We start from the raw sequence: 27,300 nt of genomic DNA on the forward strand, positions 1-27,300 counted from the left end.
TGTGGGTATATATGGAATTATTTGAAAAACCCTTACCATCTTTTGATAGTTTAATAATGTCATTATTTATTAGGGTCTCTTCTGCCTTAGTGGCATTCTCTATGGTAGTATTAAAGTCTTTAAGTCCTTCAAATTGGACCTTGTAATTCATCAATTTGGAGAGACTATTAATGAAGATATTAGTCTTCTCTTTGTCTAGTATATCTCTATGATACTTGGAAAAAATGTGTCTCCATCATTGTAGAAAGATCTTGAATGACTTGCCAAGAAGTTGTTTTCTATTGTACAAATTGATCATTGTAACTTCTCTTTTGATATTATAGGAATATTGGGTGATGAACATGGAAGCCAATTGGTCAAAGGTTTTGATGCTAGAGGGTAGCTTGGAGAACCACTCCATGGCTTTCCCTCCAAGGCTCCTAAGAAATAGACACATTAGGTAAGTCATGTCATGGACAAACTCCATACTTAGGGTATAGAATTGTCTGAGGTGATCTTGTGGATTTGATGTGCCAAAATATTTATTGTATTTTGGTATTTGCACATTTTGAAAGAAAGGTGTGAAGGTAATGTTTTTATCAAATGGAAGAGGACACACCTTTTCAAGACTAAATTCTACGAGTTGTATTTGTCCTCGCTTCATTCTCTCCATTTCCAATTGTAGGTCTTGTAATTTTTGTGTGATAATATCTAGGGGTGACTCTTCTTTGCCTCATTTTAGATTGGTCACATCAAAATTAGATGGCAATTTTGTACCTTTTTGTGCTAATGCTAGTATGAAATGTTCCTTGTGTTTCTCAAGTATCTTTTCCATGATATCAACAAGTTTAGGATTTTGTTGAAAATCTTCAATTTTAGTATCATGCTCTTGTCAGACCATATGTTAGATGAACCCGTTTTGGAAAAGGATTTTGAATTTTGATTGAATAGGGGTGACTCATTGGTAACTACATTTTGTGAATAGTTTGTTGGTGGGATAGGTTCAATAATATTTAGAGGTTTCATATGTTTGATGGTTTTGTTGGCTATCCTAGCACTCACCCATAGAGGTGATCATTTTGACATCATGGCTATATTAGTTTATGTAGTGGCATGAAATGTGAGTAGGATTCTTCTAGTTCCTATGCATTTTCATAGTATGAGGATTTTCATTGATTGTGATTCATCCGGAGTAACAAACCTAGGTTGGAAAAGGTGTTTGGCAATGTTGATATGGTGAGTTCACTTTTGTGAAGTTAGGTAGGGAATAGATGTTTGTCTTTGAATGTTTATGGCTTGATGTGTGAAATGAAGCAATAATGACTATTGGATTAATAATGCCATTTGCAGCTTTTCTCATTTCAAAAATGGTTTCGATCAATTTTGGGACTTCTCAGTCTAGGAAAATATCAATGAGAAAAAGGGGTATCCAAATCTGTTGTTGGTTTGGAAGTGTCATGTATGTAAATAGCCTCTATTCTAGACTTTTCCTCAAATGTGTCATAGGATTGATCAGATGCACTATTTCATTGATTATATGTGCTATTTAAATACTCAAATGCTCTATTACATTTGTCATGCATTGTTACAGACTTTAAATGCATTGTTATATAGAGTAAATGTGTTGTTTAAAGTTTTAATTGTGTTGTTTTGCAGTCATATGCATTATAAAGAGTTCAAATGCATCACAAGATAAGCCAAATGTGTCATTTTAGGTAGTAGATGAGGTATTTTAAGGTTATTTAGTAGTATTCTCATTTTGAACTTGGTTTCTCATATTAGTTTACAGTTGCATCTTTTGGTAGGACTGTGACCCACACTAGTGTTTGTTATTAAGTTTTTAAAACACATCCAAGCACAATAACAATAGAAATGGGAATAAAATATAAAATTGCCCACACCTAAAAACTGGAAGAAAAGGGCTTCCCAATAAGGTTATCTAAAGTCGGTGACTAGTGGGTTTTGTTTTTAACCAATGATCAAATTACCTCTCTTGTGATAGATAGCTCCCCACCAATGTGTAGGTGCACTTTCAGTACACCATTTTAAAAAAAATTAAACTCGCCTCCTGTAAAGAATTCCCTAGAATTGTTTCCAGTTTGCTTAACAATGTTTTTATGAAGGATAAAGATCAAATTTCTAATGCAAATGTGAAAGTTCCTATGCCACAATATAGAGTTCATTGCCTCAGTTCAAAATTATAGGTTTAGTTTGATATGATCTATTATGCTTCTTCTACTTCATGTTCATAATCTAAATTAGAGAAAGAAAAAATTGAGTTAGTCTTATTGTTTGATTGAATATAGAAAAAGAAGCAGAATTGGAACTGCAATGCAAAATTAGAACTGGAATGCAAAATTAGAATTGGAATGCAAAATTAGAATTGTGATTAGAACTAAATTTCCAATTTTCCCTCACATGAGAAGCCATTTTGATATTTTTTACTAAAGAAGCCAAATTGCCATTTTTTACCAAAGTGAAGCAAATTAGAATTCGATAATTCCATAGATTCTAAACTTGAAAGATGTATTCAATATGAATTGCTTCATACAAAGCTTAGATGTTGGAGCCACTATATGAGAAATGAAAGACACAGGAAATTCATGTCTTAATGCATCTTTCATAGTCCATTCATGAAATCCCGCCAGTGGAGAAGTAGAAGTCATATTTTCAGCCAAACATCAAATTCATAGCAAAGAGCATGGCTATAAAAGGAGATCTATTTATTTGCTTCATCTCACCAAAAGTGATACCATGAATCCTCCATAATAGAGAAAAAACTCTCTAATGAAGCTAGGGTAGAAAATGTATACTATGGTATTCCATCAAGGCAATTCTATGAAAACCTGCCAATAGCTATGGTGCATGTGGGGAATCAGTGCTAAACATGGGAGCTCAAGCCTTGGAAGAGGATGCATGTCAACTACAAAAGTCTTAGCCATGAAAGACCTAGATCTTGATAAATTTGATGCTGTAAATACATTTTATGTCTTGTGCCCATTGGGTGCCATAATATGAGCTTGCGAGTATGAAAGCCAAATGTCTAAACCCAATATAAAGGAGGGGAACATTCCTATATGAAGTTTTTTTTGGTAATGCTAATGCCTAAGAAAATATACTCATGGCTAGTGAAGACTTGATGGTCACAAAGAAAGAAGAAAAAGTCTCAAAACCCTTGCACATGTGAACAAGAGACAACATCTAATGATCTCTATTCAGAAAGTGAAGAAAAAGCACGTGGTTTGTGACAAAGAAGACATGGTCATATGTCTAACCAAATGCCAACAACAAGATAGAGAAGCCCCACGGCCATGCAAGAGATGAATCAGCCCGAATGTCTTGGGGATTGCCATTGAAGACCACAGAAGACTGACGATCATGTGAAGATGGCTATGATCTATTCATACACAATTTATTTTATGCAAAACTATGAAATCCTACTAGTAGAGGAATTATGTGATAATGCCTATAGTTTACCAAGGAACACCATGAGTGCCATGGTATAATGAACTCGAGCCCAGAGTTGTGTTGTAAGCTATGCAAGGATTACATAAGAGAAGTATTTTATCCACAACCATTTGAACTTTGAATTGAACTACCACAAGGACATAGAGACGGATATTGCATGTATTATTGGTTTTAAATTCACACCTTTTAGTGTAAAGCATATGAGCATCCTTGGGAACCTAAGAATCCACATTTAATAACCTACAATACAAACACTAAGTGTTATTTTTTAATTTTTGAAACTCCCTAAGAGGTAGAGGAAGGTAAAGAGGTCATCTTCAGTTATGATGTCACTTTCAAGGATAGCTCTATGAAATGGGCATCTCGATGGGATACATATCTTCTAATGTCAAATGATTAGATCCATTGGTTCTCCATAATTAATTCATTGATGATTGTGTTATTCCTTCTAGCATGATGGCAATGATCATGATGAGAACTTTGTAAAGGGATATCTCAAAATAATACAAACTGGAGACACGGGATGAAGCCCAAGAAGTAATAGAATGGAAATTGGTCCATGGAGATGTGTTTAGGCCTCTTAGTCACTCTAGCTTGCTTTATGTGTATGTTGGAATTGGTGTTCAATTTTTTGGAATGACACTTATTACAATGATATTTGCAATGCTTAGTTTCCTTCCTCTCTCCAATCATGGTGGGTTGATGACTACTATGGTTCTATTATGGGTTTTCACGGGTTTATTTTTTGGCTACTCTTCAGCTCATTTGTATAAGATGTTCAAAGCATAGAATAAAAAAATATACCTTGAAGTCTGCTTTTCTGTTTCTGGTTACTTTGGGTTCAAGAAACCTGCAATTGAGGATCCAGTAAAGAAAAACAAGACCACAAGGAAAATCAGAATAGGCTTGGTAAATGCAATCAATTTTCTCCATATTAATTGGTGGCATCTTACCTTTTGGAGCTATTTTCATTGAGTTGTTTTTCATTTTGCCTTCCATATGGATGAATCAGTTCTACTATATCTTTGGGTTCTTGTTCATCATCTTTATCATCCTTTTGGTCACTTGTGCCAAGATCACTATTGTTCTCTGCTACTTCCCATTATGTAGTGAAGATTACCATTGGTGGTAGACAACATATCTAAATTTAGGCTCATCAGCACTCTATTTGTTTCTCCATGCAATATTCTACTTCTTCACAAAATTGGAGATAACCAAGCTTATTTCTAATAAACTCATCAATGAAGATTGATTGAGCTGCTCAACTCAACACAACTACTTGTGTTTTCCATACATTCAATTTTATGGAAAAGGACAAAAAAAGGTTTTGATGTGCACATGGTTTCCATTATCTGTAAACATAAGGTGCAAAGGAAGTATACGCAGTGTAATGTTTAAAGATAACTATTCCTAAAAAAAAGGCAAAGTATTCCAAGCCAATCAAATTTTAGATATGAAGAGTCAAAGAATCCCAATAGTGCTAATATTCAAAAGACTGTTGCAGTACTTTGAGGAATCTTTTGCATTGAATTCATAAATAATGATACCATTAAAATGGTCAAGGTACTAAAAGTTAAAAGAATAGGATTCAAAAAGAATGAAAATAGATTATCATTGAGAAATGATTAAAGGCTTGGATGAGAAAGAATTAGTTATATAGGTGATTGAAGGGTCATGAATATGAAAAGGCATTAAATAAGGAATTGGATGAGGATACAACGGATTCTTTTCTACAAAAAGTAGGCATTTTTAGAGTAGAGAAGAGGGCATTTAATTTTTGTATTTTGGTTTATGCATTGGAGATTGATAGTCAACTTTTGTAATAGATTTGGCTGAGGTTACAAGAAAATGTAGTCAGTGTTGTGTTTCTTGTGTTTAAAACAAGAAAGGATTTTTTTATAAATCAGAGTATTTGAGCATCACTTTTTTTTATTACTTTCAATCAAAGTATTGTTGTAATTAGGTTTGAGCACTTTCTTGCATTCTTAGCTAAATGGTGAATGGGTGATAGATCAGAGTACTATCATTCATTCTTTTTGTAAAGATTAGTATGTTTTATCTTCATTTTCATCTCATGTCATTGCATTTGCATAATTAGAAACATCATTGCATTACCAATGTTGAGAAGTCATAGGAATTGTGGGTTCTTGGCATTGGCTAGGTTTAGGAACTAAAATCTACCTGAGTTAGTTCTATCTAGGGCTAGCTTGGTTTTCCTCTTCTGTTCTCATGTTAAGAACGTACCCAATTAGTTTAGGAACAAACAAGATTCATTAAACATCATTCAACAAGGGAGCTACACCTTTCAATTTAGAGGAAATATATCAACCTGATGATAGATTATCTAACTATTGGTATCAGGTCGTTCTTTTAGATTTGGGCATTTGAGAGTTAAATTGAAAAGAACAAATCTATTTACCAAGAGATTTTTGGAAACTCTACTAGGGAGGCAGAAAAGAAGATTAGTGTAGAGTTTTAATTCCTCAATTTATTATTATCTCTATTGCTTGGATATTGGCGACTCTATTTTTAATTCTCAAAATTTGTGGTCAAGTAGTTTGGTGCTTTCATTTTTAGAATTTGAGGTGCCTCCCCTAGGATGGAGGTTGGCAGCTCTATTGAGGAATATTTCTTGAAATATTCAAAAAAATTAAAAGATTGGATGCTAACAAGAGATGAAGATGTTTCAAACAACTTTATTTTTATCCTAGGATTCAAAAACCCAATTGAAGAAGTTACAGAAGACATGGCAGGAAGTGTGAATTGGTTGAAGGTTGCCTATGGCTCTTTCCTCATCAAGAAGAAACCTCCTGTGCAAAAACCCAAGGAACAAGAAATGCATGTGAAGATCTTCAAAAGGTTGAAAATGAGGAGACTAACATTACCTCATGACATGTGTTGCATGAATAGGAAGAGGAACAACATATACAAGATGACCTTCAATTAAGTAATAATGAATGTTCTTATAAGTTACATTTTTGACCTAATTGTTTGAATGAGGAAAATTTTAATTGTTTTGAGAATAAAGAGAGTTTCAAATTGAAGTTGGATCCTATGTTAATAGAGAGCAATGTTCAAAATGTATTGCTTCCACCAATGTGCTATGATAAAATTCCATCATGTCAAATAGTTGAAGGATCATTGTTTTCTAATTCTTCCATTGAGTTTCAAGGTAAAATTTTGGTTGAGATTGAAGAAGTTAAAAGGTTATAGTAGTCGATATCATCCATGATTTCAACAAACACATTACCTTGCAAGAAAGAGGTTATCTCTCAACTCTTGTTGATTATTGAAGAAAGGGATGCTCCTCCAATAGATTCAGGTATTGATTCATCATCCTATGTCACTATTTTGGATAGAAGATTTTCAGATCTGATTTGTGAGGAGGATAAATAAATTATTTCAATCAATCTTTATTCTAAAATTGGAGAGGCATGTTCAAAATTTGAGGCTGTCATGTATGTTGAAATTCCTCCAAATTATGACAATCCCAAGTGTTTAAATGATAAAGATAATGAAGTGTTTTCTTTAGATATATTTTAGAAATGTTCATTTTACTTTGAGTCTAGGAATGGCCTCAAATATTTCATGCAAAAGGATAAAGAAAAACTGGAATTCTATGATGAAACATGGCTCTTTGGGTATAATATTTTGCTTGCAAGACTTCTTCATTTTATTGAGTTGATTTTCAGTATTGAGTAGGTCATTAAATTATAGCTAAGATGAATTACTTTATTGGGACACCATGCATTGTTCCAAAATGGCTCCTTCTTTTTACAATCGATTAATGGCCATGTATGAGTTTTATTATGCTCCCCTTCCTTTTAGTGAGGTTTCCTCTCCTATTTGTAAATATGTTTTTCTTTCGAAATTTTGTCTTGCCTAGTTTAGTTTTTCCTTACGTTGTTGCATTGTTGTTCACATTCCTAGTTTTGGTTTTTCCTTGCTACCCTCCACCCAACTCTATTTTCATCTTCATTTTTTTAAAAATTTGTAACCCAATGGATAAGGAACTTGTCTTCTAGTAGAGATACTAGATTCTTTATGTGCTTTGCAGCACATAATCCCCATTTAGAGCCAATTGTAGGTACACTTTTAGTACACCATTTTAAAAACTTTTAAAGTTTCCTCCCATAAAGAATTCCCCAAAATTTTTTCCAGTTTTCTTAACAATATTTCTATGAAAGATAAAGATCAAAGTTCTAATGTAGATGTGAAAGTTCCTATGCCATAGTTTAGAGTTCATTGCCTCGATTTAGAATTACAGGTTTAGTTTGATATGATCTATTATGCTTCTTCAGCTTCATGTTCATAATCTAACTTAAAGAAAGAAACAATTGAGTTAGTCTTTGAAATTGTTTGATTGAATATACAAAAAGAAGAAGAATTGGAACTGGAATGTAGAATTAGAAATGGAATGTAGAATTGGAATTGGAATGAAAAATTAGAATTGTGGTTAGAACTAAATTTCCAATTTTCCTACCATAGGAGAAGCCATTTTGATATTTTCCGCCGGAGAAGCCAATTTCCCATTTTTTGCCAAAGTGAAGCAAATTAGAATTCGATATTTCCATAGATTCTAAACTTGAAAGATGTATTCAATATGAATTACTTAATACAAAGATTAGATTTTGGAGCCACTATATGAGAAATGAAAGATGTAGGAAATTCATGTCTTAATGCATCTTTCAATGTCCATTCATGAAATCTCACCAATCGAGAAGTAGAAGTTAATTTTTTTGCCAAACATCAAATTCAAAGCAAAGAGCATGGCTATCAAAAGAATCTATTTATGTGCTTCATGCTGCAGTAGCAGAGTGGGAAATAGAATAAGAAAGGTTTATGTTTTGTGTGTGTATTTTAAATTTAATGTTTTCAATAAACGTCCTACATGTGGTGGCATACCTAGATAGCAGTTCGATGAGCTCTCCAGATATAGCCACCTAGGACTAGGTGTAGGTTCTTTAAATTAGAATAGTTTTAATTCGTAGATAATGATTGAAAGATTCCAATAATAGGTAGTAGGCAGTTTCAGATTCTTATTCTTTTATTGGATAAAAGACAAAAAAAACATTTCAGATACTTTTATTAGAAAAGGAGAAGTCAGTTTTAAATAAGCCATTCGGCTATGTAAGAGATTCATTCGAGTTTGAGTAAAATAGAAAAGTTGCAATTTTTTCGTGTGTCTCTTCAGCTTTGGAAGATCAAATTTTGGAGAGAATAGAATGTTTCTTCTGATTTTCATGGTGCATGGTTCATTTTTTAGTATGAAATGCGTTTTAGTTTTCTTGTGCAAGTCTCATTGAAGTTGTCATTTTTTTCTCAAAACTCTCCAAAAACCGCTGAGATTTTTCGGTTTCCATCTGGCAAATATGAAATGATTTCCATTATGCAAAGTTTTGGTTTTCTATGGTGTTTTTGATGTTTTTCAGAAAAGATATACGGTTTTGAGATTGTTTTTTCAAGCATGGCATTTATGATTCAGTTGCACCTGATTTTCTAAGACAAGAATACGAAAGGTGAGGAAAGATTGTGGTGAGTCCGTACGAAAGTAGAAAGGTGCAGATTTTCGAATGATGTTGTAGGAGGATTAGTATGAGACGTTATAACATTCTTTTACAGTCTATTTTCTGGTGGATCTTTTGCATGTTCTATCACTCCATTTTATTCTTCATGCAAACCTTTGCTAAGTCTGATCACATTGAAGTGTAGGCGGCACGGAGATGGAATACATTTTCTTTGAGTCTCAGCCTTAAAAATTTGATTTGGAAGGACATTTCGGGTTAAAGATCTTGGTGTGCATGTAAAGATTTGCATTTAGTTTGGTTCGATTTTGATCCTTGCTGTTGTAGATGCCCCTTGATGTAACTCAGTTGAGTGAGTTCTCCTCCTGAGCTTTCCAAGGTGTGGCTCTGCATCACTTCATCTCACCAAAAGTGATTTTGTGAATCCTCCATAACATAGCAAAAACTCTCTAATGAAGCCAAGGGAGAAGATGTATACTATGGTACTCCATCAAAGCAATTCTGTGAAAACTTGCCAATAGTTATGGTACATGTGGGGAATTAGTGCCGAACATAGGAGCTTGGGCCTTGGAAGAGGATGCATGTCAATTACAAAAGTCTTAGCCATGAGAGACCTCAAGCTTGATAAATTTGATGCTCTAAATACATTTTATGTCTTGTTCCCATTGGGTGCTATAACATGAGCTTGTGGATGTGAAAGCCCAACATCTAAACCCCATATAAAGGAGTGGAACATTCCTATATGAAGTTTCTATTTTGTTATGCTAATGTCTGAGAAAATATACTCATGGCCAATGAAGACTTGATGGTCATGAAGAAGGAAATAAAAGTCTCAAAAGCCTTTCACATGCAAACAAGAGACAACATCAGCTGAGCTTTGTTTGGAGAGTAAAGAAAAAGCACACAGTTTGTGATAGAGAAGAAATGGTCAGTATGCCTAACCAAATGTCGACAACAAGATGGAGAAGGCCCATGGCCATACAAGAGATGAATCAACCCGAGTGTCTTTAGGATTGCCATTGAAGACTACAAAAGACCCACGGTCATGTAAAGATGGCTATGATTTGTTCATACACAATATGTTCTATGCAAAACTATGAAATCCCACTAGTAGAGGAATTATGTGATACTGCCTGTAGTTTACCAAGGAACAACATGAGTGCCATGGTATAATGAACCCAAGCTCAAAATCATGTTACAAGCTATGCAGGGAGTACACAAGAGAAGTATTTTATCCACAACCATTTGAACTTTGAAGTGAAGTACCACAAGGACATAGAGACTAATATTGCACGTATTGTTGGTTTTGAAGTCACACCTTTTAGTGTAAAGCATATGAGTAGCCTTAGAAACCTAAGAATCCACATTTGATAACTTGCAACGCAAACACTAAGTGAAATGTTTTAAGTTTTGACACTCCCTAAGAGGTAGAGGAAGGTGAATAGGTCATCTTTAGTTATGATGTCACTTTTAAGGATAGCTCTATGAAATGGGCATCTCGATGGGATACATATCTGCTAAGTTTAGATGATTAGATCCATTGGTTCTCCATAATTAATTCATTGATGATTGTGTCATTCCTTTCTAGCATTATGGCAATGATCATGATGAGAACTTTGTTGAGGGATATTTCAAAACACAACCAACTAGAGACACAGGATGAATCCCAAGAAGAAACATGATGGAAATTGGTCCATGGAGATGTGTTCAAGCCTCCTAGTCACTCTAGCCTACTTTATGTGTATGTTGGAACTAGTGTTCAATTTTTTGGAATGACACTTGTTACAATGATATTTGCAATGCTTGGTTTCCTTTCTCTCTCTAGTCGTGGTGGGTTGATGACTACTATTGCTCTATTATGGGTTTTCACAAGGTTATTTGCTGGCTACTCTTTAGCTCATTTGTATAAGATGTTCAAAAGCACAAAATAAAAAAATATACCCTGAAGTCTACTTTTATGTTTTGAGTTACTTTGGGTTCAAGAAACTTGCAATTGAGGATCTAATGAAGACAAACAAGACCCCCAGGAAAATTCTATAATAGGCTTGGTATATGCAACCAATTTGCTCCATATTAATTGGTGGCATCTTACCTTTTGGAGCTATTTTCATTGAGCTATTTTTCATTTTGACTTCCATATGGCTGAATCAATTCTACTATATCTTTGGGTTCTTGTTCATCATCTTTATCATCCTTTTGATCACTTGTGCCACGATCACTATTATTCTCTGTTACTTCCCATTGTGTAGTAAAGATTACCATTGGTGGTGGACATTATATCTAACTTTAGGCTCATCAATGCTCTATTTTTTTCTCTATGCAATATTCTACTTCTTCACAAAATTGGAGATCACCAAGCTTGTTTATGATATACTCATCAGTGAAGATTGATTGAGCTACTCAACACAACTACTTGTGTGTGCCATACATTCAATTTTATAGAATTCAATTTTATGGCAAAGGACATAAAAAGGTTTTGATGTGCAGATGGTTTCCATTATTTGCAAACATAAGGTGCAAAGGAACTATAGGTAGTGCAATGTTTAAACACAACTATTCCTTAAAAAAAGGTAGGGTATTCCAAGCCAATCAAATTTTGGATATGAAGAGTCAAAGAATCCCAATAGTGCTGATATTCAGAAGACTATTGCATTATTTTGAGGAATCTTTTTCATTGAATTCATAAATAACGATACCATTAAAATGGTCCAGGTACTAAAATTTAAAAGAATAGGATTCAAAAATAGTGAAAATAGATTATCTTTGAGAAATGATTAAATACTTGGATGAGAAAGAATTAGTTATATTGGTGATTAAAGGGTCATGAAGATGAAAAGGCATTAAATAAGGAATTAGATGAGGATATAAGGGCTTCTTTTCTACAAAAAGTAGGCATTACTAGAGTAGAGAGGAAAGCATTTAATTTTTGTATTTTGGTTAATGCATTGGATATTGATAATCAATTTTTCAAATAGATTTGGCTGAGGTTGGGAGAAACTGTAGTCAAAGTGTTGTGTTTTTTGTGTTTAAAACAAGAAAGGTTTTGTTATGAATTAGAGTATTTGAGCATCACTTTTTCTGATTACTTTAAATTAGCTTATTGTTATACAAGAAGTCATAGGAATTGTGGGTTCTTGGTATTGGCTAGGTTTAGGAACTAAAATCTTCCTGAGTTAGTTCTATCTAGGGTTGGCTTGGTTTTCCTCTTTCATTCTTGGGTTAAGAATGTACCCAATTATTTTAGGAACAAACAAGATTCATTGAATATCATTTGTTAAGGGATTTGTACCTTTTAATTTAGAGGAAATCTACCAACCTGATGATAGATCATCCAACTATTGGTATCGGGTCATTCTTTCAGATTTGGACATTTGAGAGTTAAATTGTAAAGAACAAATTTGTTTACCAACACAACACTAAGGAGGTTTGGCACAATCCCTCATGGGTCTATTAGAGGAAAGCTATATTCCAAACATGGGTGGCTTGCATTCAATTAGGAATACAAGATTGGGAGGCATTCCTTCTCACTAACCCTACTAAGGCAACTTGGGAGGTAGCCTTTTTATGGCTAAATATCCTACCTAGTGGAAAGAAAGAAAATAGAAATCACAAAAAAGGTTTGGGAATTTGATCACTTGAGAAGAGTGAGAGGATATCCCTACTCTCTTGACTTCCCAAACACAACAGACACAAATGTTCAATCACTAGCCCTTATACTACTGAAGACAAAGGGGCTCCTAGTTTAACTATGTGTGGGTTCTTTCCTCATTCAATTATAACTAATCTTTACAAAAGGTCAGGAATTTTGATCAACTCAAGGGAGTTTAGAGCATAAACCTACTTCTTTTTAGATCAGTGAGATGAAACACTTCTATTGAACTAGGGTTGGAACTTATAAATGCCACACTTTGAATTAAAAAGAGGGCCAAGGTCCACTTACCTGATGCAAAGCTAGCAAAGACTATGTGCATTTCTAAGGGTCTTCATTCCTATGATGTGTTGTTTGTAGTTTAGGAGTTTCCTATTAGCTTGAAAGGGAGCTGTTAGTAACCAATATTCAGATCTAGAAGTTAGATTCAACAAATTATAACTTTTATCAAATGCACTACAAGAATAATTGTATGCATTATAGAATGTGTTATATGCACTATTTAATCTAGTAAATGCACTGTAATAAATAGAAAATGTGTTATAAGATACTTTATATGGGCTATAGAAATGTTTATATGCACTATAGAAATATTTAAAAATGCTACAAAAAGATGTAAATATGTTAAAAGTTTGCTTGGAAGTGTTAAAATAGAGTTCAGAAGCATCAGAAGATTTAGATTTGGCCCTTGTGCATTCAAAGAAGACTTTGAGAGTTTACTTTCACTGTTACGAAGCCTTTAGAATGCTGTAGAACCTACAACCAATTAGATCTACACAAGAAACCAACAAGAAACATAGATCTATACAAAAAATAAAAGAATAGATAGAAAGATTGAAAAGTAGAGAGGTGTTGAGATCAAGCCCCATGGTGGGTGCCAATTTGTACATGGTATATTCATGTATTCATGAGACTTTAATTCAGAGTGTAGATAAAATGATAATGAACTAGACTAAACCCAAGAAATCATTGTCAAAATGTAAACTCTATGAGCATCTCATGTTTCCCTAACTACAACCACTAAGAAAACTCTTAGACCAGCAGCTCAATTACAGTTCTAGAATGGGAGTATGCTTAAAGTGTATATCTACAAGAATGCATGCAAGATCTATGACTATAATGCAAATTAGATGTGGGTAGCAACTCTAGAATACTATCAAAATGGACATGCGATGAGTTAAACATGTGCTAAAATGTTATGAACTTTCTATAATGACAATGCTAAAATATGATAACCCAAAATGTGCCTATAGTGTAGATGCTTAAAACTTGGGTCCCTTAGCTCTTGGATTTCCCTCCTATTTATAAGATTTAGGAAGGTGTTGGGGTAAGAATCAAGATTTTTATCTTTAACAAGTGGGTAGAGGTGAAATTGAAAATATCTCATAAGAGACCAAGAGGAAAAGTCCAATAGACTTGGTTTTGAGGATAAATGAGGATTTTTCCAATTCTTTTAAATGTAAAAGGGGGATTTTCACTTTTGTGAGGATAAATGACTTTATTGATTTAATAAATGTTCTATTTAATTTAAACTATCTTTTTTTCCTCCCTTTTTGAATTTCATTTTATGATTTTGACTTGTTTTTCTCCTCTTTTTTAAATTGGTTTAGGTCTTGTTGATACGATAGATGATTAATGACCTAATGTGATATTTGATTTGAAACTCTATTGTGTTCTTCTAATTTCCTCCTCAATTTGCATTGATTGATCAAAATTGTGTAATTCAAGTCTTTGCCAATTTTTGGGTGTGTACACCTTGATTAGATAGAAAACCCTGGTGGGAATGATGCCCACAAGATGACATACTAATATAAATATTCCTTGTTAAAGGATGGACCCTATTAGAAGTTTATTTCAACATTTAGTACATATGAGTCCCTATTAGGAGACTTTGAATCCTTTTTTGGAGATTCCAACCCTATTACGAGTTGTAGCAACTTGTTAAGAGTTGTGGATGATAGAAGGACCCATTGTCCAAATAATTTTATGGCCAAGATGCTTCCACCTTGTAACTTGAATAATTTTCCATACATGCAACATTATGATGAGTGAGATTAGCTACGTCATCTCTAGAATGTCTTCTTCATATCCTTAACTTTGGCTTCTTAGAATAAAAAATCTACTAAGAGATATAACAAGTTTACTAGAACATGCCTATGTAAACTCTATCTTAGAATATTCTTTACCAAAACTTGCATAACTTCTTCTAGACTGAATATCTTAAGCTTTTGAGGTTAGCTGTATATACTAGATACTTAGTATAATCTCCCTTTAACATCACTTAGTAAAAATGCTCAACTAGCTGTTTGTACCAACTTGACCTTTACCGTTGTTCTTTTGTTAGATACCATAGAAAATTGCTATGTTGACATCAATGAAAAACAAAGTCATGAATTTAACATCTCATCATGATAATGATCTAATCATGTTTCTACAATCCTCCCCCATAGAAGTATTATCAACATTCATGTTTCCAACAAGCTTTATCCTTGAGGAGAAACATGCTTACATGCATGAGGTCACCCCTCAACCTATGCATGTTATTGAAACTATAATGGAGGAGATCAATGATGAGGATGATCTCTTGGATGAGTTTGATTCTATCTTCTCTTTCATAGATGTTGAATCATCATCTCTAATACATGAAGAGCATCTTCTTTAGCAACAACAAGTGGAGAGACAAATTATACTAGTAACGCCCAAGGAGGTGGCTCATGAGTATCATGAAGGGGTGGAGATTGTTTCTTTGCAAGAAGAGGAGCCACTTCCAAACTAGTTGGATGCTACCATTGTAGAGAATATCATAGTCAAGGTTGATTGCCCAAACCTAAAACCATCAAGAAGATGCCCCATTAGGTATCTAGCTTTGCAACAATGCAAGTTACCCCCAGTCATGCTCATTCTAGTGCATGAGGGACAATTCTACAAAGAGGAGCAGATATATTTTGCTCCATAAGAAAATGTCCCAATGTTGGAGAGCTCCATTGTTTTCAGCATTGGGGGAAAGGTGTTTCATGCAACAGTGTGCTTGTCATGTCTACTAATTTTTTCAGCTACCCATGTGCTTGAAAGGAGAAATCAACTAGTGAGAAGAGGAAACTACTTCAACAAACAAGTTAATGGTTTTTTTTAAACTTCCATTTCTATAATTTTTTGTACATATTAGATTAGGTTGTTTTGATATTTCCAAGAAGTGCATGAGCATAGGCTATTTCTTTGTGAAATGACATGTTTTGAATTTTTGATAGTTGTAGAGGTTGTAATTTTTTGGTTGTTTGTAGAGAAGGTCTCATTTTTTTGTGACTCTATAGCTCAATAGATTTCTTAAGGTGACTAGTCCATGCTTAGGAGGCAAACATTCCCTTTGAGTCACCAAAAATGTTGACCATTTTGCCCCACCCATGTTTTCCAATGTTGACCAATCTCATAAAAATCTAGGGTGGTAGCCATGTTTGTATTCTTGTATATTCATTTATTGTCATGCATGAATAAGAGGGATATGTAAAATCTAGGTCAAATATATTTTTCTTATATCCCTAAGTCTTCAAATCTTTTATATTGTATGACAAATCCTTAAGAGATTTCAAGTCATAATCGTGCAACTACCTTTCATCACCCTATCACTCCAGTTTAACACTTAACCATCAGATGACTTGAGAAAGCATGATGCAGTCTCAATAACCATTAGCAAAGCTTCATAGGTGTTAATGCTAGCATCCAATCTTAGGTTGCAAGGTTGTGAAGGTTTATAGGGCATCTCTCTACCATCAGATTTAAATAGATCAACGACTGGCGTATCCCCACTTTTTGTAAATGCATGAGGTTTCAAAAATGTAGGGATATGACCTTGTGACACCTATCCTTATAGACCCCCCTCCTCCTTAGTTTTAAGTAGTGAAGATCATGCAAGTTCCAAATCTTCGATTAGAAGAGGATCAATACTTATCTCATCCCTACATTTTGAAAGTGTTTGAAGTTTAATGAAACTAGGGAAGTAGCAAGCTACTGCATAGACAAGGTGGGACCAAATTTAGTATGTGGGATACAAAAAGGGATGTGTCAAGGTAGTGATAGATTGGTGGTGTTTGATTGGTCAAGGATGATGACTATGCCAAGGGAACTTCAGTTATAGTCAGACCATCGAAACTTTTTAGATCGACAACTATTGTATTCTTACTTTTTGAAGTTGTGCAAAGTTTAGCTGAAGTGGGAATATGAGCTTTTGATGTGTGTCATGGTGGGGCTAGGCACATGGAGACTCCTTAGTTGCATCGTCACAAGGGTTAGTTTTGAAGGAATTTCCAGTTATAAATACATCTTAGCTTCAATTGATACCACTCCTTCAAAAAGCTTCAAAATTCCAAGTTGCAATGTTGCAAATGTCAATAGCTACAGTCAATTTCAATTTTTTTGCTCCATCACAAATGATTAAGGGAAACCCAAGGTTAGGGTGTTGAGGTTCTAAAATACCTTGTTTGCACTGTCATAGGGGGTTCAAATAAAACCAAGGTTAAATTTATGAAGTTGTGGTAAGAGACCATGCAGTCAAGAGATAGGTCATTACACATTTTTTGGGAGTTAAGGCTAACCCAGAGCTAGGGTGGCAATGATGTGAAATGTTGTGTTTGCATCTTTGCAAGGTTATTACTGTGGTTAAGGTTTAAGGTTGTGATATTGCAAGCAAAGAAAATCTTAAGACCTAGAAGGATAGTGCAACATCACATGGATTCACCTATAGTTAGGATAGATGGTTGTAAAGTTGCAACGGGTATTAGATAGTCAAATTTATGTGGCTTCACACTATCGCACGTGTCTAAGCTACAGTCAAGTTTTAAGTTGTGACAGTACAAATGGTAATGTTGATATTTAAGTTCATGGCAATCACAATATCACACACATTTCAAGTCAACCTAGGGTTTAGCTTGTGAAGGGGTGACAAAGATAATGAATGGCTTCACATCATCACACGGTTAAAGGATTGTTAAGTCCAAACTGCAATGATGGAGCATAGTGGTCATTTTTTTGGTGTTTGCAAAATTATTCCAAGCCATGAAGCAGTGATAAGGCATAATATGGGAGGTCATGGTTTCACAGGGCCATACAGTTAATGAGGATTTTTAATTGCAAAGCCACAAACAAAGGTAGGCATGGGTCAACATAACAACTTGAAAAATGGAATGATTTAGCAAAATTTGTCAATGATATGAGGCCAAGTGGTGAGGTTAACTATTCAATTGATGACATGATTGACTTGGCATGGTCGTAAACATGGTATTGACTAGCTCTTTAATGGAGATTAAGCCTTTTGATCACTTGCAACCACTCATTGGTGTTCCCCATGCCTAGTAAATGTAGATTTTATCCTCCCACCACCTAGTTATCCATCTACTTAGCCAGAGCATTGATGTCCACTATTTCTATCTCTTCATAGCTCAATTTGCATGAAAGAATAAGATTTTCAACACAAAGACGTGGCTTTGATCAAATTTCTTTATGATTCTCAATTATTTCTCTCCTCTCCAATTTTAACTCCACCTAGTTGGGGTTTGAACTCAATGTAGTATTAGAGTTATGCTTGAACTCTATAAAAGGTAGTTATAAATATGTTTTACAGGTTCCTCTCTATTTTGTCATGTCTACTTGCAGTAGCCTTATGCTCTACAATTGTATTCCTTTCTTTCCATTAATGAAATAGCTCTCTTCTTTACCTTTTCTTTCCATTCATTATTTGTGCATGTATCTTTCCTTGTTCTAAATGTTTCTTTCTATTTTTTAAGGTTTGTATGTTGTGCTCAAACTATTGATGATTTTTGTATTGTGAAGATGTATTTTCATTCAACACTTGATCAGTTTTAAAACTACATGTGAATTCTTGGGGAGTAGAATAGAGTCAAGACTTGTGTATTTGGGCTTTTCATTGATGTGTTTTGCATCCCTAAGAAGAGTGATAACCATTTTAATTAGGTGCATCATCCTCCTCTAAATTAGATTAGGTAGTTTTATTTCCTACATCTCTTTCTCCCTTTTCCTCTCAAGCAGTAGTTAGGTGCATCTTGATTGTAAGGAAGCTAACCTTCTCCAGAGACTCAATCTCACAGTTCAAGTCCCATAGCTTGAAGATTGTTTCAATGTTACACAAGGTCACTTGAGGGTCATACCTCAAGAAAGGGTGTATACTTTTGTGTAAACAATAACTTCAAATTATACAATGACACCCTTAAAAAATATTTTCCTCTAGCTTTTACTTAGATAATAATAAATATGTTTAATATTCTATAAATTTATTATAATCTAAAATTATATATTCGTTTATTATAAAATATATATATATGCTTCATATACAATTATATTATTTATTCTAATATGGGAAGAAAATTACTAGATAAATTCTTTATCTAATAAAATTAATTAATGTCAATACTATATACCTATTTTAATTTAAGCCATATATTTTCAAGATTGTATCATTATTTGGTGGATTTTGATATTTAAAACAACGTCCTTTGATTAGTGAAATATAATATGTTCAATATTGTCATTAGTATTTGAAGAAAGTATACACACACACACACACACACACACACACACACACACACACACACACACACACATACATACATACATACATATGAGCATCACTAAAGTCAATGTTTGTTTAGAAATTGAGTTATGCTTTGAAATTTGATGGATATGTTTTGTTGGGATTTGATAATAGATTAACACGTTATGTTAATTTATAGTACTATTGAAAAATAGAGAACTGGAGCAGCCTATCTTAATGGTCATTCCATAATTTATATGGGCTTTTTAATAACTTATTATCAAGGTTGTAACTCTATGTATTTTACTGTTGTAGTATAGACTAGATTCAAGTTTGTGGAATGGTATGATTGTATTCTTTGATGTATTCATTTGATAACTAAAATTAATTGATAGAGATTATAGTTGAACCAATTTTGCTACATCCTTGCACCTTTACTTTTAGTCATGTTCAAATTTGTAGATGAAGAATTTGTGTCTTCCCCATGGATTCTAGTTAGTCTACAACATGACGGTGGGTTTAACTGTTAGAATTTTGGGGTTGGCTTCATAGAGCCTTATTTGATCTACTCTTGGTAGAATGATCAAAATTGTAAAGCATTAATTTAACTTGTTTATTGTTGGAGTATATGTTTTTCAGCCTTTTTACTTAGTTACATGGAGTTTCATATGGAGGATGCAGGACAAGTTATAGGGATGGAGGACCAAGGGCCCAAATTTAGTAATTACTAGAGGAAAAAAGGGGATGCTAGTGAAGCAATGGTGGGGGGCAATGCTGATATGCAAATTGAGGTGAATTGAACTTTTCAAGGCAAAGTGCTCCACGACAGGCAAACTAGTTTTCACAAAGCTAAAGGTTTCAGTCAGTATGTAATGGCATGTGCCATATAGCAAGTGACTTGGTTACATCTTCGGTGAAGGTGGAAAAGTTGGTGGTGGAGTGGGGGAAACATTTTACCCAACTCTCCAATTTTGAAAATTTTCCCTTATAGGGAATGTAGTATTTTTGGACAGGCATGTCCTTAGACCAATGCAAGTTTTGTGTCATTGATTTTGGTGATAGAGAGCATACATTGTATGTGTGAATGGATCATTAATGGTGTCTGATTCCATGTAATTAGCAAGAATTACATATTGGGAAGAGAATATGTTACACGGGAATTATTTGTAGTGAATTGATGGGTTTTAGATAGAATATTTATCATATATGCTTCAACATGATACCCTAATAAAAATAGATGCATGGTGCATAACAAGCTATGGAAACTTATGTGAATTGTTGAAGTCGTCAATGACTCAATACTGAATTGAACTTTATACATTAATTCCCTACTTTTCTTAATCCCTATGCACATTTTTTGGAAGCTTTGTTATTTTATAATCGATATGAATTGTGGCATATTTTGAGAGTAGATGAGGCATGCATATTATGTTTACAAAATTACTATACACATATGAAACTTGAGATTATTTTGTTTGTTGCACACAGAGATTCTTTGTGATCAAATTGGTCTTTAAGTTGTGGTGTTTGTCAACTTCTATTGGATGGTTTCATATAGGTTATGGATGCTTTTAGAAATTCCCTACTTGTTGATACATTACATGCAATATATGCCCTAGATAAAAGCTTGCCATATATTGATCTTATCTATGAGCTGTTCAACTAACAGAAATACTTCTTAGTAGAGTGGTCTTTGTGTTCTATATTTTTGCACCTTCATTTATGTACCACTTTTTTTGTTGGATCTGAGTATCAAACGACATTTTTCTTGATAAACTTTCATGAAACTATTGTAAATGTGTATTACTTTTTTTTAGTCATGTTCATGGTCTCTTATGCTTAATATTCAGGGCATCTATGAACAATAAAGTTTTGAAATTGGTTTATGGGTCACACTACCTTCCATATCCAAACAAAGAGGATAGAGGTGGAGAAGATGCTCACTTTATCTTTATAGAGGAACAAGTTGTTGGGGTTGCTAATGGAGTGGGAGGGTGGGTAGAAGTGGGCATCAATGTAGGAGATTATTCTAGAGAACTCATGGCAAATGTTTTTGTTGCCATTAAAGGGGAGCCTCAAAATTCAATTGATCCTATTAAGGTGTTAGAGAATGCTTATTTGAGTACAAAGTCACATGTATCCTCTACTACTTGTATTTTAGTACTTTTAGATAAGGTAATAGAAAATTCCCAAGTATCCTACATTGTTTATTTAGATTTGTTATATTATCCTACATATCTTTTTTAGTTTTTTTCATAAATGTTTGTCATCTTTTATTCATAAAATTTTTTGTAGATTGGAATCTCTGAGATTCTTACAAAGAAAAAGTTGCTCACGGCTATATTTATTGATATAGACTCATTTACTTCTTCATGGTTCTAAGTAAGTTTGCTTTTATACCTGAATATCTATTTTTTCATTATTTTTTATTTCTAGGGACTGCATGCAGTGAATCTAGTAGATAGCAAATTCATTGTAATAAGAGGTGGGCATACACTATTCAAGTCCCATGTTTAGCACCATGGCTTTAATTGTTGTTTTCAGCTTCAAAGTGGTGATGGTGTTGATCTTCCAAGTTTTGTTTAGGTAATGGAAGCATATATTATTTTCCTTTTGATTTACTGCATTAGACTTGTAGCTATACTTGTACACCTAATATTTAATTAGAGTAATTTTAACACGTTTGGGAACCATGCTTGTAGACCTTCACCATTAATGTGGCACATGGAGATGTTATAATTACTGGTACGAATGGACTATTTGACAACTTGTATGATGGTGAATTGAATACACTAGTTGTTGAAGCAATAGGAGATAACTTTGGACCTCAGACAACTACGAAAAAATTGTTGCATCTGTAAGGCAACATGCACTAGACAAAGATAAAGGTACTCCTTTTTCTGATGCTGCTCAAAGAGCAAGCTATTGGTATAAAGGGGGGAAGTTGGATGAAATAATTGTTATTGTTTCATATGTCATAACTATACATTGAAGAGTTTTGTTTTCTTTAAAAGTGAATATTCACAATGACACGGATAAGGTGATGCTTATTACTTGCTTATTTCTTTACTTGTAAAGAGATGATGTAAAATTATATTAACTTCATTTACCAGATTGGAAAATAAGCATCTAATCAACTTCCATTACCCTAGGAATCATGTTCCTAAGCTTTTCCTAATCCTGTTAGCATGAATGCTAAGGTTATGAGAAAACATCATAGAATAGTGTTATGACTATGTTTGTCATTGATGACAACATAGTAAAATTAACAGAGCAACAAACTAAGATTTATGTATTGAGGACATCAAATTACATATCTACCCATGCATAGTTAATATAATATACTAAAACATGTATTTGACATGTGGTCAAGTGCACAAAACCTAAATCAATAGCATATGAAACATATTGATGATTTACTGAGAACTGTAGGAAAATAGATTATTGGGAAAATAATTTTTGTTGTATGATCGATATAACATATTGTACTTGGAATGAAGGGTTAAGTAGTTAATTGGAGGAAGTTCACTAAACACTAATGATGTCAGCAAGTGCACAGGTATAGAAGTCACATGTGTGGAAGTTTGGAAACAATTGTGAGCTGACAACATTAATTAAATGTGTATTTCATTTAATTAAATGTGGAGCCAACTCTAATGAATGTTAAGTATATGGAGCTGACTCAAATGATTAATAATTGAGGATGGTATAAAGGAAATATGTTTTCTAAGTTCTAGAGTCCATGTTTTGTGATCAAGAAGCATAGAAGACTTGCAAATTGTGAAGTAGAAGAGCATAGTAATTTGCTAATGTGTGTAAGTGACCTTAAGGGTTACTAATGAGTTCTAGATCTATTTGCATGGTCTATAGGTGTAGGAGTCTGACATACTGGATAGAGGAAGAGAAAAGATATTGTTCCACATATATTATCCTAAAAAGAATAGTACAAAGATTAATTGGATAGTGGGTTTGTTGATATGATCTTGAAGTTGTTTGGACAGTGGGTTCAACTACCTTCTACAACTCCTAATAGGGTTGGAATCTCCTAATAGGGATTCAAAGTCTCCTAATAGGGAATCTTTGTATTGAGTATTATAATAGACTACTAACATTATCTATCCTCTAATAAGGAATATTCAAATTGGTACATTATTTTTTGGGCATCATTCCCACCAGGATGGTTTCCCTAGTCAACATATCTGGTGTATGTGTGTATGCACATTTCTTCATGATTGTTGTTTACTTTGGTTGATAAAGTAAGAATTGTTTAATTTTGATATATAATTAATTCACACCCCCTCCCTCAATTATATTGGTGAACTATTACTTCTAACAATTGGTATTAGAGCCATAGGTCCTTGAAAGAAACTTTAAACAACTTTGGGAGATCCATGGTGAATATGTTTGGAAAGGAAAGTCCTAGATTTAATGGCACAAACTATGATAGTTGGAAGGATAAAATGAAGACTCATCTCTTGTGCATTAGACCAGGATATTGGCTTGTGACTAAGACATCCAAAAATATTGTAGAAGAAGACAATCTTGAAACCTGCACCAAAGAACAAAGAGAAGTACTTATGTGCAACATAAGGGCAAGAGAAGAAATACTATCAGCATTACCTAAAAGTGAGTACAGTCAAGTAAAACTACTTAAAACATCTCATCAAATTTGGAAAATTTTAGAACCTAATTATGAAGGTGATACACATGTAAAAAGAGTTAGATTGCAAAATTTGTATTGCACATTTCAAGATGGTAGAATGATGGAAGATGAATTAATGAGAAGCTACGTTGGAAGAATATCTATGATTGTTGTAGGAATCACATCTCTTGATGGAAAGAAATCTGATGATGAAGTGATATGAAAGATCTTGAAAATTTTGACATCACCTTTCAAGTCAGTAGCACAAATGATTCAACTGATGATACCTTGCACTACTAATTTTACCAAACAGACATTGTTGGCTAGATTGGAAGCTGCAAAATTTGATCTAAAAAATTTTGGAGAATTGGCAAAAGTTGAGACAACATTCAATGCATTAAACATCAAATCTATTTTAGCAAGAAGCACAAAAACATAGGGAGACATTGCTAGCAGTAGAAAATCCTTAGAAGAAAAGATCCAAGAAGGAGTGGCTCTTCTTGTGGAAAGAGAAAAAGATGGTTAGAAAATGTTTAAATGTTGGGCTTGTAATGAATATGATCATTATGCATGTAAGTATCCTAAAAGAGAAAGGAAGTTTAAGGGTAGATTCAAATCTAGAAGATCTAGAAATTGCTTATATGTTAATGAACAAGAAGATGAAGAAGAATCTAATCAACACAAAAGTGAAGATGAATTAGAATTTGTAGCTATAAAAGAGGAAGATCTTGATAGAGAAATTAGAGAGAAAGTTTGCTGATTTCACAAGTTGAAAAGAAAGATTGGATCATTGATAGTGGTTGTTCACATCACATGACTGGTGATATGAGCAAATTTGTCGAATTCAGAAGCTATGATGGAGGAATTGTCATAGTAAGGAATAATGTAGCCTGTCATATTATAGGAATTGAATCTATAACACTTGATGGTAAAACATTTACTAATTATGTTTTTTTTTTTGATAGACTTAAGCATAACTTGTTGAGTGTTGGAAAATTTATGGACAAAGGCTATCAACTATAATTTGGTAACGATACATGCATTATCAAGAACAAGGAAGGAAAACTACTTGGTACTAGCACAAAAACTAGAAGTAATGTATTTCAGTTAAACTCCATTGAAATAACATGTTTAGTAGCAAGGATTGACAATAGTTGGTCATGACACAGAAGATTTTGTCACATTAACTTTGATAACATTGTAAAGGCCAGTAATACACTTTTTGTGAGTGATTTTCCCAAAATCTCTAAGCTCATTGACACTATTTTTAAGGAATGCATTTTGGCTAAGTAGAAAAGAGTTTGATTTCCTAGCAAGTAGTTTTGTACTACAAAAAAGTTGGAACTGGTACATATAGATCTGAGTGGTCCTACAAGAACAAGAGGATCCTATGGAGAAAGGTACTTCATGATTTTTTTTGATGATTTCACTAGAATGATGTGGATAGATTTTCTTAAAGAAAAATTAGAGGCATTTGAGAAATTTAGGATATTTAAGAACAAGGTGGGAAATGAATCTTGGAGTTAAGATCAAACAAAGGAGGAGAATTCACCTCTAGAGAATTCAATATCTATTGTGAAGAACATGGCATCAGGAGACAACTATCCTCACCCAATACACCTAAGCAGAATGGGATTGTTGAAAGAAGAAACAATTCAATTGTTGAAGCAGCAAGAGCTATGTTATTTGAGAATGATGTACCAAAGATCTTTTGGAGAGAAGCTATCAATACAGCTATATACACACTAAATAGAGTGCAAATTAGAAAAAGTATGGACAAAACACCCTATAAACTATGGTTTGGTTACTCACCATTAGTCAAGTACTTCAATATATTTGGAAGCAAATGTTACATCAAAAAAGATGATGATATTCATAAATTTGACCCGAGGAGCAATGAAGGTATATTTCTTGGTTATTCATTGAAAAGTAAAGCTTATAGATGTTTCAACTATAGAACAAAAACTATAATAGAGTGTGCAAATGTTAAAGTAGATGAAAAGTTTGGTACTGTAAGAATTTGGCTTAGGCCAGAATTCACCCAAGAACTAAAGAACTCAGCACAAGCACACCGTAGACCAAAATAGATAGAGTATGATCAAAATGACAATATTCATTCAATATTCTAGATTAGCCAACTTAAGAGTACACTAGGAGTGCATATATATAAAGGCCTCTCAAGAAGCACCTAGAATGTCTCTAGAAACAACCAAAAGATAAGACAACTAAGCACCTTATCCAACATTCTAGATGAATGGATAAGAATGACAATATGTGTGTAGAAGATTTTTGTGTTGTAGAAAACATGTGCTTAAAAGAGGTGTGGACCCCTATGATGTCATCATGACAACTCACAAGAGTGCACAAACTCCTAAGTGTCTCACAAATAAAATAATGCAAAATAATTAAATAATGCATTAACCTAAGTAAACTTAAGTAACTATAATAAGTGAATACTTATTTACACCAACACCCCCCCTTAAGTGCAACTTAGGGGAATGCCCTTAAGCTTACAAACTAGGATGAAGATTCATAATGGGTCCTAGCTACTAGGCCATGTTAGCTACCCATATACATAATGAAGATGCAATCTCTCGTAAAGTGGAGAAAGAGGAAAAACCTCATGGGAAAAATCTTCCCCCAAAAAGAGAGATAAATAAGGATGCATCGATGGATGGAGTAATCAAGACCCCCCCATTATGACATACATCTAGTATATACATAAGAGAATGAGAGAAGGAAGAGAGATAGAATAGGCTCCCCCCCCCCCCCCCCCAAAAAAAAGAAGAATGCCAATAAGTGAAAGCTGCTCTGATGAAGAAGCTAGTCCAAGACTGCAGAATGGTGTTCCTCCCCATAGGAAGAAACAATACCAAGGGTACAAATGAGACACTTCCACTGTGTGTGGAAAGAATCCCATGGATAAGTGATGTCTCTAAAACTTTCTCAACTGGCTGAAGAACCTATCCCAAAAAACTATCTATCTCTACAACTGATGAAGAACCCCACTGCAACTGCTGATCATAAGTATCCACAATCACTTCAACCTATGATGATCAATCATGTAGAAAATGAATAAGAGAGTCAGATAGAACCCTTGTGATAGCTAAAGAAGGTAATTTTGCATCAAGAAGAAGAGGTAGATCACCAATACTATCCCCCAAATCTAACATTGAACCTATATCTAGAAGACTTAATGTACCCTGCTATTCTGGACCTATCAATGTGGTGATGTATGCATGTGAATTGAACTGAGAAAGTGACCTCTCACTCCAACTATCAATAGAACCCCATGTGTATAAATCTATTGAAGCACTATCGATGTTGTCACTATCACTTTCCACACTATATGATGTGTGAAGAGGAGTAGAGGACAAGCTTGGAGAACTTTCCTCAAAGTATACATCCTTCTCCACAAATATCTGATGTGTCTCAAGATCTAGAAGTCTACATGCCTTCACACCATCTTCATAACCAATGAAGGTACAAGGCTAAG

The 27,300-nt window shown here is 33.9% G+C and overlaps 4 pseudogenes; 3 read left to right on the forward strand and 1 right to left on the reverse strand.

The window, feature by feature from the left end:
* LOC149564935 (uncharacterized) overlaps positions 1-2,645 on the reverse strand; it is a 64,957-nt pseudogene extending 62,312 nt beyond the window's left edge.
* A 455-nt stretch (positions 2,646-3,100) lies between these two features.
* Positions 3,101-4,318, forward strand: LOC149564936 (transmembrane 9 superfamily member 7 pseudogene; annotated as a pseudogene).
* A 5,613-nt stretch (positions 4,319-9,931) lies between these two features.
* LOC149564937 (transmembrane 9 superfamily member 7 pseudogene) lies at positions 9,932-10,938 on the forward strand (annotated as a pseudogene).
* Positions 10,939-21,019: 10,081 nt separating this feature from the next.
* On the forward strand, positions 21,020-22,154 carry LOC149564938 (putative protein phosphatase 2C 55 pseudogene; annotated as a pseudogene).
* Positions 22,155-27,300: the final 5,146 nt, after the last annotated feature.

Source organism: Cupressus sempervirens, chromosome 3, assembly GCF_028749045.1.
Source record: "Cupressus sempervirens isolate cs-2001-9-10 chromosome 3, ASM2874904v1, whole genome shotgun sequence".
Classification (NCBI taxonomy): Eukaryota; Viridiplantae; Streptophyta; class Pinopsida; order Cupressales; family Cupressaceae; genus Cupressus; species Cupressus sempervirens.